The sequence below is a fragment of the Taeniopygia guttata genome, chromosome 2 (genome assembly GCF_048771995.1).
Source record: "Taeniopygia guttata chromosome 2, bTaeGut7.mat, whole genome shotgun sequence".
NCBI classification, from domain to species: domain Eukaryota; kingdom Metazoa; phylum Chordata; class Aves; order Passeriformes; family Estrildidae; genus Taeniopygia; species Taeniopygia guttata.
Genome location: NC_133026.1, coordinates 80050438 through 80062111, shown reverse-complemented (window position 1 = coordinate 80062111; position 11674 = coordinate 80050438). Strand labels below are relative to the sequence as shown.

Genomic DNA, 11674 nt, shown 5'->3' with positions numbered 1-11674 from the left:
TAAATATACTGATAGACAGAAGAGCCTGTTCACCAAACAGCTTTAAGGAAAGTGGGATCATTCATAGAGTCAGAGGAGTATCACATTTAGTTTGGTGAAGGAACCAGCTGACAAATTCAGAGAATTCAAAGCATGTCAGGTTTATCTCTCTGAAAGGTGAAAGAAGAGTTAGTGGCACATCTTTTTTTTTAACAGGCTGAAGCTAAGTCAGAAAGGCTGCTGTGTTTGCACATCATAGGCAAAGGGCACATGCAAAGTCATGTTCATCCCTGCTCTGTTCAGCACATAAGAGAGCTGCAATCTGGACTTCAAAAAGATCAGTGTTGCATTCTGCTGCAAGGTGGGTGGACCACAGGAAATCTGTTATGAGAGAAGAAAACTGAATTCCTTTCTCAAAATGTTGATATGGAGATTTTCTCTTCTCCAGTGGTTCATATATCTTTGTGAAAGCATGGTAAGCAGTAGAAGGGAATCTGGCTAGAAGACACATTTCTCAGATCTAGGAAATAAAGCAAAATACAGAATTTGACAAGAAATAGATGACAAATTTTGCAATATTTTTAACAAAAATTTTCCTCCTTTTACAACCATCTGTATGTTGCAATGAGGTGACCATGAAAGAATTATGAAAAGATAAAGTATATGAGATTCTTTCAATAACACAGAATGGCAGTGAAGGGAGAAAAGCAATTCTGATAAAAAATGTAAGCTAGGGAAAGAAAGAAGGCATAGCTGAGAAATAAGAGAATCCATGAACTAAAAATACCTAATGGTAGTAGTAGGAGACCATTACATGGCTGACTGCAGAATAATTGCATTTGTTCAGTCATTGTGAAAATGGATACAGATGGGATGCACAAGTTTGGAAATATCTTAGTGCTAAAGAGAAAATAAAGCACATGTTACGTGATAAGCCATTACCTAAGATGATGTTGGAGAGAACTCAGAAGATCATATGACTAAAGTATTCTTTTCTGCTTTAGCAGCTCTTTTAATTAAATTTACTAGTTATTTTTTCTCAACAAAAAGAAATGGAGGATGGTGATTGGGTGAGAAAAAGGAGGTCAATCTTAACTAGTGAGATAGGTTTTTTTTAGTCTGCCGCTGAGTGAAGCTTCCTTGCTTGAAACTGAACTTGGTTTTGTTAAAGTGTTAGAATTGGTTGTAGAGATTCAGTGGCTCAATGAGTGTTTTGAGTTTTCTTCACTGCTGTGGTATTGCAAGTTCTTAGTGGGATGCCTTTGGAGGCACAGTCCAGATTTTACAAGATTTTCTAAGTAGAAATAGCTGGAGAAACAGCTGATATCAAACTTAACAATTCCTCAGAGGCTTGAATACATTCCAGATTAAAAAGGAGGAAAAAAAAAAAAAGCCCAGACCTATCTATATTTTGTATCTGATTTTCATATACTGATAATTCAGCTAGTGGCAACTGAAACTCACAGCTGTTATTCCTGACTGCTCTGATTTTATTAAATGGTTCCTGGAAAGTTATTTTGAGTCCCAGCAAATTTTGTATTGGTCAGAGGGAAAGCATAAAGTATAAAAAACTCTGTCTCCAGCTGCATAAACAGCACAGTGGAGTCTTAGTTCTCATAATAGTAGGAGACAGCTGATGTATGCCGGGGAGGAAATCTGCCTTGCCGGTTAGTGCCCATCATTTCCCACAGTTCAGACATATTTGCCACTCAGAGATACCAGGCAGCCTTTGAGCCAGATGGCTGGCACATCATTCTCTGCAGCTGAGGAAGAACACGTGGTACCCTTCTCTGGAGGAATCATGAGAGGCACAGGGCACTGTGTTTCTCTGAGCAGGGTGACTGTGACATTTAGCATGAGTCTCTTGAAGAGCTACTTCACTCTTCATCGCTGCATTGCAGGTAAATCAGCTTTACTGCGTGCACTTTTCACTTTATTTGTCTCTTAAAACACACTGGCACAAAACTTGTACGTGGTTTTTTTTTTGTTGTTTTGTTTTGGTTTGGTTTGGTTTGGTTTTTTTTGCAAAATGCTTTGAGGCTGCTGGATAAAAGCAGAAAGAAAATGCAAAAGACATTTTCTGAATAGATTTAAATCTGAAGATTAAAATACTTCTGCTTGATGAGCAACTCTGAGGTATTTATGGTACTTCTTTAGGCTCTCTCAATTACCCAAATAAAGAGGAAGTGTGAGCCCTTGAGCTCTGGTAATTTAGCACAAATTTTCATTATTTTTGACTAAATTGCTACAAACTTACACAAGCCACATTAGGCCTGAAGAACAGGAAACAGCAGCAGGAAGGACCTGTCAGAGAAGACCTTATGGCCTTTGAAAAAAATCCCAGAAAACCATAGAAAAGATTAAAATTGCATCACAGAAACTCAGAAAATTGAATTGCCAAGGGGAAAAGAGCTTGTGAAGAAAGGAACAATAGGGAGGGCAGACTGAGCCTGTGATAGTATTTCAATGTTATTTAGAAGAAAGAGGAGGTCAAACAGAGCAGTATACACCAAAGAATTGTGTCTGGAACTTCACAAATCAGAAGGAAGAGCTCTCATACTTGCTAGCAATAATCCACTTTTTACACGTTTAGTTGACAGCAACAAGGAAGTCTGAAAAAACACTCCTGTGGGTACATAATTGAGAAAGTTTACAGAGCATTGCTATCCACTCTGAGAAAAATGGATATTAAATATTTAAATAAATTTTAATGCAACTGTTCTGTTCTAAGTCAGAGAAAATCCACAAGTGCATCAAAGACGCGTGTGAGTTTTGGTATCAGGCTTTCCAAGGAAAGGACCTGAAAAGCAATGACCTGAGATGTAATACCTAAGCATCTGTCATGTCTGAAAACCAGGTGCTTAAGCTGGTATGACAAAGCCATTTTCCAAATATGTGGGTTGTGGCTACAAAGGAGAGGCTCTAATTAATCTTCACTGATGTTTGTCCTATGGACTCGCAGCCTCGGCGACCTTTGTGTGTTCCTCCATCTGAGCCTATAAAAGACTAAGCAGAGATGCCTTTAACAGGTACATTTCTAACAGTGACTCTAGCATCATGGCTGGCCAGGCCAAACAAGAGCTACACTTGCTGGTTAGAAGCAGGAGAGGTAGAGCAGGTTAGAGAGGTTAGAGGTTAGAGGAGCTGTGTGGATGGCATATGTGCCTACAAGTCTGGTTCCCTGTACCTTGATATCAGAGGTGGCCCTAAGCAAGTCACTTAAAAATAATAATTTGGAGAGAATCAGATGTATGCTATAATGCCTAATGTCACAGCTCTGAAGTTTGACTTATGCAGTTTGACGTATTTACCTGTGTGGAAGCTTTGGCTAGGTAACATAAATCAAAGATCCCATTTCCTCTGAAAAAACAAGTAGAAGATTCAAATCCACATCAGTGGTTTTCTAGGAGAACATTCTCAACAATTAATAGATCTTTATCCCAGTGAAAGGGAATCGGACAGACTGCTCCTGCTGGGCCATGCCTCTTGGCTATACTGGCTGGAGCACACTTAACCTAAGGGTCCATGTTATATTTAGACACAGCTGTTCCCCTGCAGCTATGTCTCTATCAATGCATTAAACAGGGCTAAAGAGTTTTCTGTGGTCATGAACTTTTGTACAACTGTCATGGCTGGCTTTACCTGTGTGTATTCATGACATAGCAACTAGCCTTAAGCCTCCTCCCTGGGGTGTTTCTGTGAATCCAGGATGGAAATATCAGATTTCTGCCTACTTTTTATTTCAGTGTCTGAGGCAAGTAGAGTGCTGAAAGGCAACTGGTTATTGCTGAAAGCCACGTGCTGCATGCATTATGATGGGGCATGACAGTGTATAAAAATGGTTTTGATTGCACAGTCCCCTGCAAGTGCACTGAAGGGACAGTGCAGGTCAAACAGGTGTGGTACAGATGTTGTCCATGCTGCCTGGTGTTCTTAGTCTTTGGTTCCGCTGTCACAGAGGCTGTGGGTAGGTGTGGGCAAACCTGTGTTAGGGACTGTGCTAAGCAATGCAGCAGAGTCAGGCGGGCACAGAGTGTTCTTGAACAAACCTCCAAATCTTGTTCTAGTAAGGTGCACAAGTACAGTCAAAAAAGGATCAGTCCGCATACAAGAGCAAAACTTCAAGCATCTAAGTAGCTTGACTGCTGGAAACAAAAATGCTCAATTGAATAAAAAGAAGCTTTTAAGACTTAGGTGCTTCAATTGTTTTCTGGCCTTTGTGTACCTCAGCATATCAGCAGTGAGGGTAAGCACATGCCCATCTGTTCAGTGTTGTGAGGATGGAACTCACATTGATTTTACAGGATTCAAATAAAAGAAAAATGAGGGCCAAAGAAGGACTTTGAGAAGTTTGGCCACGAAACAGAGTTTGACTGCAGTAATATCCTTCAGTACTGAACATACTCTCAGCTCTGTCAACTGCAATTAACTGTACAATTGTAAATTTGCCATAGTATTGTGTTAAAATTTTCTAATTCCAGATACCCCTGTAGCCATTTGGATAACCACTGAAGCACTAGTACGTGCTTAAGCCAGGTTTCTCTGATCTGCACTGCTGATGAGGATACCAAAAATTGATATATGTAATTATTCTTGCACTCCCTCTTTTCATGTGAATCTCCTACATCACTCACCAAAGTCCTCAAAGTACTTCACGTCAGCCTCCAGGGTGCATTGAAATCCTAGGTGGGTTGGGCTGTCTCTATTTCATGCTATAAGCACCATGGCATCACTAGCATATAGAACCCTGTTCACCCTCCAGAAACTGGAGATTCATTGCAAAGTAGTGTGTCTTTTCCAGGCTAGGCTTAGTTCATGCTATCATATGCTGCATAGCAATCTCTCTCATTTGAGTTCTGTCAGAAATCTCAAATAGTTGTTTATCCCTCTATAGATCAGAGAAAATATTTCAGATGTCCTTTAGTGCTGTTTTTGCAGTGGCTTGAAATCTTGAGTTTTACGGACCCCTTCTCCTTCAGGCTTTAATGCAGTTCATGTAATCTGTTACTTGTTCCAACCACCATTCCCTGTGAAGGACACACAGTAGAAGAACTGGGTCTTTTGCCCAAGCACATAGCATGGAAATACCTTTCCCATGAGGACAGCCTGAGAGATCTGGGTCTGCTCAGCCTGGAGAAGAGAAATTTCCAGGGAGGCTTTAGAGCACCTTCCAGTTCCTAAAGGGCCTGTAGGAAAGATGGGAAAAACTTTTTAGTGTAAGGCCTGTTGTGATTGGCCACATGATTTTAAGCTAAAAGAGGAAAGCATTTTTTACCAGTGGGAGTGATAAAACAATGGAGCAGGTTGACTAGAAAAGTGGTAGGTACAATATCCTTGGAAATATTCAAGGCCAAGTTGGACATGGCTTTGAGCAACCCGATCTACTTAAAGAAGTCCCTCCCCATTGCTGGGGTCTTGGACTAGATGACCTTTACTGTTCCCTTCCAACTCAAATTATTAAGGGTTAATAACATCAGTGTCTGAACTGGAGTCAGTGGACTGGTTTGCAGGGAAATGGGAACTCTGGTTTTGAAAGCTCAAAGCTCATTTCCAAGGTGTTGTACATTATACTTCATTTGTAAGAGTACTCTGTCCTGTTCCCTAGGGACCCTGGACCTGTTAGGAAGAACATTGCCAGCAGGTTTCTTTCTGCTCAGCACTAGTGAGGTGGTGTCTGGAGTGCTGGGCTTCCCAGTATGAGACATTGGCATACTGGGGCAAGAGTGACGATCTACAAAGATGATGAAGGGACTGGAGCATGTGGTGAAAGGGTGAGAGAACTGGTATTTTTCACCCTGAAGAAGACCAGGCTCAAAGAGGATGTAGATTAAATGGAGCCAGATTTTTCTCAGTAGTGCCCAGGGACAGAACAAGAGGCAATGGGCAGAAACTGACACACAGGAAATTCTAATTAAGAACACTTGCTTTACTGTGAAGCTGAGGGAGCACTGGAATGGGTAGTCCAGAAAGATTGTGGGCTGTCCATGCACTGAGATATCTGGACATGACCCTGAGCAACTTGCTGTAGGTGACTTTGTTTTGAGCAGAGGGTTTGGACTGGAAAGTCTTCAGAGGTCCTTCCAGTTTCAGTGATTGTCTGATGCTGTGATCCTGTTTTATCTGTTTCCAAGGTATACCAGTGACACTACAAGAGATGATGAAGGATGTGAAGTGCTTAAATACTTCAGTAATAGTGTGAAAAATTACCTATAAAGCCAAGTTTTGAAAATATAGTTTTCCCTGGAGAATACTGAAGAAAGGCTGGTGATGTCTTCATGCCTAAATACATCGCACTCTAAAGCTTGTTCAGGTTCAGGTGTTTTAAGTGCAGTCATTTACTATTTGCTCAATTACAGAGATACAGTTCAGGCTGCCCAGGCACATTTAATAGCTGTATCAGGAATTTAAAATGAGTCAGTAACTAAGGGTGTTCCATCTTTGTTTTTGTCTTGTTTTAGCAACCATATTGCAGGCTACACTGCCTAGATTCAATTCGGGTACAAAGGCAATTTATTTATTGTTTTATTTATTGTTAGAGGAAATTGACTTTGGTGTATATGTTAAATAGCACAATAGAAATATTCCACAGTTGGAAAAGCCTAATATTAAGATACATTGTTCCATTGTTTTCCTGTCATGGCATATTTAATTGTTCCCAAGCATTCTGGTACATTTTTGTAATGCCAAGGCAGATTCTCAGTGGAATGGAGTTTTTATCTATCATGTTAATGAATGGTTTAATAATACAGTAAGAAAGACTACTCAAATAAAATGCTTTAATGATGGATGTCAGAACAGTTTCTAGAACAGATTTGTTTTAACAAAGGCAAATGTGCTTCCTCAGGCATCTGTGGGATTGCTACTAATAAAAAGAAGAAATGTTATTAAACTGGTAACATTATGTACCTACACTTTTATCACCCTTATTTTTTCTTTTATTACATTTTACTAAATGCTTTGGAACATAAATTGCAAAATATTTTTTTGTCACATTGATCAATGGAGTTGAAGAACCAGTGCTCATTGCAGTGTTCCCCACAGCATGTTCCTCTTGTAGCATGTATTTGAATATATCTAAGCCTCACACGCACAGAAGTTAGAACACTGCTATTCTGTCTATTAGATTGATGTTCCTTGATTATAAATCAATAGCAAATGATGATACTATAAAAAATGCAATCATTGTTCTGTATTTGAGAGAGTGTTATAAGCATTTTTTTCTTTGACTAGCAAGTCATGGCTGCATTTTAAACCTAACAGGAATAAAGTCTCTAACCGGTATTTCAGATTATTACCCTAAAGTGGTAAGCACCTAACATTTATTACCCTAAAATACTAAGCACCAAACCTTTATTCCTAATGTTTCTGTAAAAGTAATGTTAATATTTTCTGATCTCAGGAACAGAAAGAAGACAGGTATGAAAAGGAGAAGTCCTGAGTAAAAGTAGAAAAAAGAAGAACGGAATTAAGGACACAACAGATTTCTTTACAATACTGAAACTCCTTCTAAAATAGCAATTCTTGTTCAATTTGTTCTCCTGTAATGTCATACTAATATCTAATATCTGTTTTATTTAGCAGTCAATACCTGCACAATTTGTTTTGCTCTCTGAAATAGAAAAAAATGTTGTAAATTACATGTCTCTTTTAAAAAATATTTTTCCATGATTTCATGTCTTGTATATATCCTAGGTAATCTTTCCTCCATGCATGAAACTCTCATTTAGGAGCATAGTAAACCTCAGATTAAATCGTTTACTCAGTCTCTCTGTGTTTTTGTTGCACTGGAACCATAGAGTTGCAAGCTTATATTAAATACATTTCAATTCAAGTTAGAAACTCTGCCAGTGGCCAGCACTTGGTGCATCAGATGGGAGAAGCAAACAAACAACCTGAAATCTGATTGTGTACTACTAAACACCTAGGGTAGAAATTTCATCTTCACTCTTGTTAAGATCATTATTAGACGTGAAGCAAGTGACATAAGCGCTTCTGTTCCTAACATTTGTGTCCTATTTTTGTCCAAAAAGGAATTTTTGGAAAGCTACTACACGTAAAAAAATTATCTAATGTAGTATATACATATAACATGTATACATAGGTACACATATCAGTTAAATGTATGCATATATATGTAGATATATCAAGTAATACACAAGCAGAATATGATATCATTTTAGTCAGGCATAAGAGATTATTCTGAGAAATTTTCCAAATATTTAGTTTTATTGAGGAAAATAACATTTAAAGGTCAATTGCAATTTGTTTGTATTATTTTTCTGTGTTTTTTGCCTTGACAGCTGTACTCTAAAGCTTTGACAAGTATCCAGGGGACCTAATGTCTGCAAATGTGACTGATAATTGAGTAACACAATTTTATTTCCTAATGGTAAAAAGCACAATGCACTTTCCTGAAATTTTTGTGTCTTTAAAAAGTGAGTCTTCTTTTTTCAATTCTATAAAAAATATATAGTCCATTATTGCACAAGTTATGATTTGTCATTTTTCTACCTCTCTAGAAAGCTGGAAAAAGATGTTTACATACAGGCCAACATAACTGTTTGGAAAAGGTTTGGATATCTAAGCCCAACATGGCAACCAACATTATAAAGTTACCTTTTTTCCCCCCTTTTTTAATATATTACTGTTGTATTTGCGCCTATGAACAAACTTAGAAGAGTCTAAGTAATTTCAGGGCAAGGCCTCTCCAAACCTATTCATGGATGGTCTCAGGTAGCAGCCATGAGACAGGTACCTGGCCACCTACTTTGCCAGAGGGACCTTGTCATAGGCACTGCCTAAATGCCTTAAATATCTCATTATCTGCTCTGTCGCCAGCACTAGCTGCCATTCTCCTTCACTGCCACTCACTTCTACTCTTCTGCTCTGTGGCTACTGCATTTGACTCAGCAATTTGAATTTAAGTCCCTGTTTTTACTTTCCAGATGCTGGTTTTGAGAATGCAGCTTTGGCAAGACATACATTGTATGATTTGCATCTTTTCTATATTTAAAGCTTCTCCAAACTGCCTTGTTATTGATTGAATAAATTAAGCATGTCACCTTGGAAATGGGAAACTTTTAGCAGGTTTTATGATTTCCTGTTTGGTATCTTATGTATCCAGAGACCCCGAGGTTTCTTTCATCCAAACAGGTTCCCTGAGAGCAGGAATTATTCCTGCTTTACTATGCTAACATAAAAATGCTGTTTTCCTCGGGAAGGTCATTTCCATGACACCTCAAACCTTGAGCTCTCACCTACAAATATCATCAGGGAGCCAAGAAGTGCCAGTCATTTTTGCAAGGCAACTTCTTAATAATAAACTGGCTGCAGGAAGCACACGTATCTGCAGAGCAAACCCATCTGCATCCTCTAGGGAAGGATGGGAAGGGAAGACAGGAGGCCTGTGTGAGACACGAGAAAGCAGCAAGGTCCTAAAAGAAGTCCATATGCCATAATTGTTGTACAAACCAAAAGCCTCTGGAGGTACAAGAAAGGTCAGCTGGTGACAAACAAAGAAGGGTAGTGGTTGCTGCTTGGCAACTTAGGAGGCATCAGAAAAATAAGCTGATTGCAAGTTCATACAAACACATGGAGGCAATTTTCCATGCATCCTGTAGCTCACCTTCTAAATGCCTTTTCCTTAGATGGTATGAAAGCTGGAAGTTTCAATGAGTTAAGGGTCAGCCGGACAATTCTGCAGGGAAGAAAATTAACTCAAAGTTAGCAAGTACCAAGTCACAAGACCTGGCTCAGGTAGTCACTGAGTCTCAAGCTCTGGAACGCTGGGAGAGAATTTGCTGAAACAGAGCATATTTTTGCTATCAGCATCTTGATATAGGCATTTATGCAGAATCAAGAATTTATTGCAAGCCTAGCTAATGTTTTAAGAGTCTACTTTAACAGTCTACTGCAAAAACTATATAGTTTATCCTCATTAATTATGCCATTACAATCGTTATGCAAGAAAATTACTGATAGCTATGTATTTTCTCTGGTGTTGTGTTCATCTTTCTGGTATCCCTCTAGATGTCAAAATTGAGATTCAAGTATTCCTAAAGATGAATGGTGAGTCAGAGCAAATCATCAGCATCCTCAGCTCTCAGTTGTGCACAATAATGGGGGTGTCCCTCTTTCACTCCTGGAGTTTTCCTATTACAATCACAACCTGCCTCCTTCTTTCTGCTTCCCAGCCACACAATGTGCCCTCCCACTTCCTCATTGCCCCAGGGGTCCTGTTTGTCCCACAGTGGCGACATAGGAGTTCCAGCCTCCTGTCCTGGGTGCTCTCAGAATGAAATCAGAGCAGGGGAGGCCACAGGCACGTGGCATTGAATGATTGCTGCCACCATTAAGAATAGCTAAAGCCAAGGCAGGACACACACATCCTAGGACCCTGCACTGCCAGCTCTAAAGCACAAGCCTCTGGCCATTTGTTTGATGGCAAAACCAAAATTTAGTGAGTTATGATATGCTCATCCTATTTTGATCCGTTTTTCCCAGTTTTGGTCATGGTCACAGATAAGACACAGATTGTTGGACTTCTGGATCAACCTAGTACAGCTGCTTTTACTCGCCAATGCAAGACTCCTTCAACTTAGGGCTGAATATCTAAAGGAAAGAGTCATGAAGGTGCAATCAGATCCATAAAATTCATACCAGATCCTTTTGTTTCTCCATCTCTAGTCAACAGATATTTTACAAATCACTTCCAGTCACTCTTGAGTCTCTGGTAGTCTCCCCCAAAAAAGGTAATTTTTCTATGAAGAATGATTTTATTTCCTCAGAATGACAGCAAAATAAGTTTTAACTTCCTCTTTGCACAGAAAAGTTCAAATATGTCTATAGTTCTAAGTTTAAGGCCACATAAACTCCAAGGGGAAATAATCAGTGATCTGCTGCACTGCTTAGAAATACACAGGTCTATAGGGCCAGATGGGATCCTCCAAAGGGTACTGAGGGAGTCGGTGGAAGGGCTCAGCAAGGCACTTTCCATCATTTACCAAAAGTCCTGGCTGAGTGGGAAGGTTCCAGATGACTGGAGGTTAGAAAATGTGGCATCCATCTACAAGAAGTGCCAGAAGGAGGATCTGGGGAACTATGGGCCTGTCAGCCCAACCTTGGTGCAGGGAAATGTCATGGAGCCAGGCATCTTGAGTGCCATCACATGGCACATACAGGACAGCCAGGGGATCAGGCCCAGCCAGAGTGGGTTTAGGAAAGGCAGGTCCTGCCTGACCAATGTGATCCCCTTCTATGGCAGGGTAGCCTGCTTAATGGATGAGGGAAAAGATGTGGGTGTTTCCTGCCTGAACACTGGTACTTTGGCACCGCTTCCCACAGCATTTTCCTGGAGCAACTGGCTGCTCATGGCTTGGATGTGCACTCTTCACTGTGTAAAATTGGCTGGATGGCCACTAGAGAGTGGTGGTGAATGGAGTTAAATCAGGTTGTTTGTCAGTCACTAGTGGTGTTTCCCAGGGCTGTGGTTAGGGACAGACCTATTTAATATCTTTACAAATGATCTGGATGAGGGGGTTTAGTGATCCATCCATCAGTTCTCAGATGACATCAAGCTGGGCTGGAGTGTTGTTCTGCTGGAGGGTGTCCAGAGAGGGGCAACAAGGCAGATGAAGGGTCTGGAGCACAATCTGCTGAAGGGTGGTGAAGAAACTGGGGTTGTTTAGCCTGGAGA

At 40.1% G+C, this 11674-nt stretch overlaps 1 long non-coding RNA gene across 1 annotated transcript; it reads left to right on the top strand.

The window, feature by feature from the left end:
* Positions 1–1579: 1579 nt before the first annotated feature.
* On the top strand, positions 1580–7737 carry LOC121469374 (uncharacterized). Its single transcript, XR_005979359.2, has 2 exons — positions 1580–1880; positions 7379–7737. It is a non-coding gene; the product is annotated as an uncharacterized lncRNA (long non-coding RNA).
* The last annotated feature ends 3937 nt before the right edge of the window (positions 7738–11674 follow it).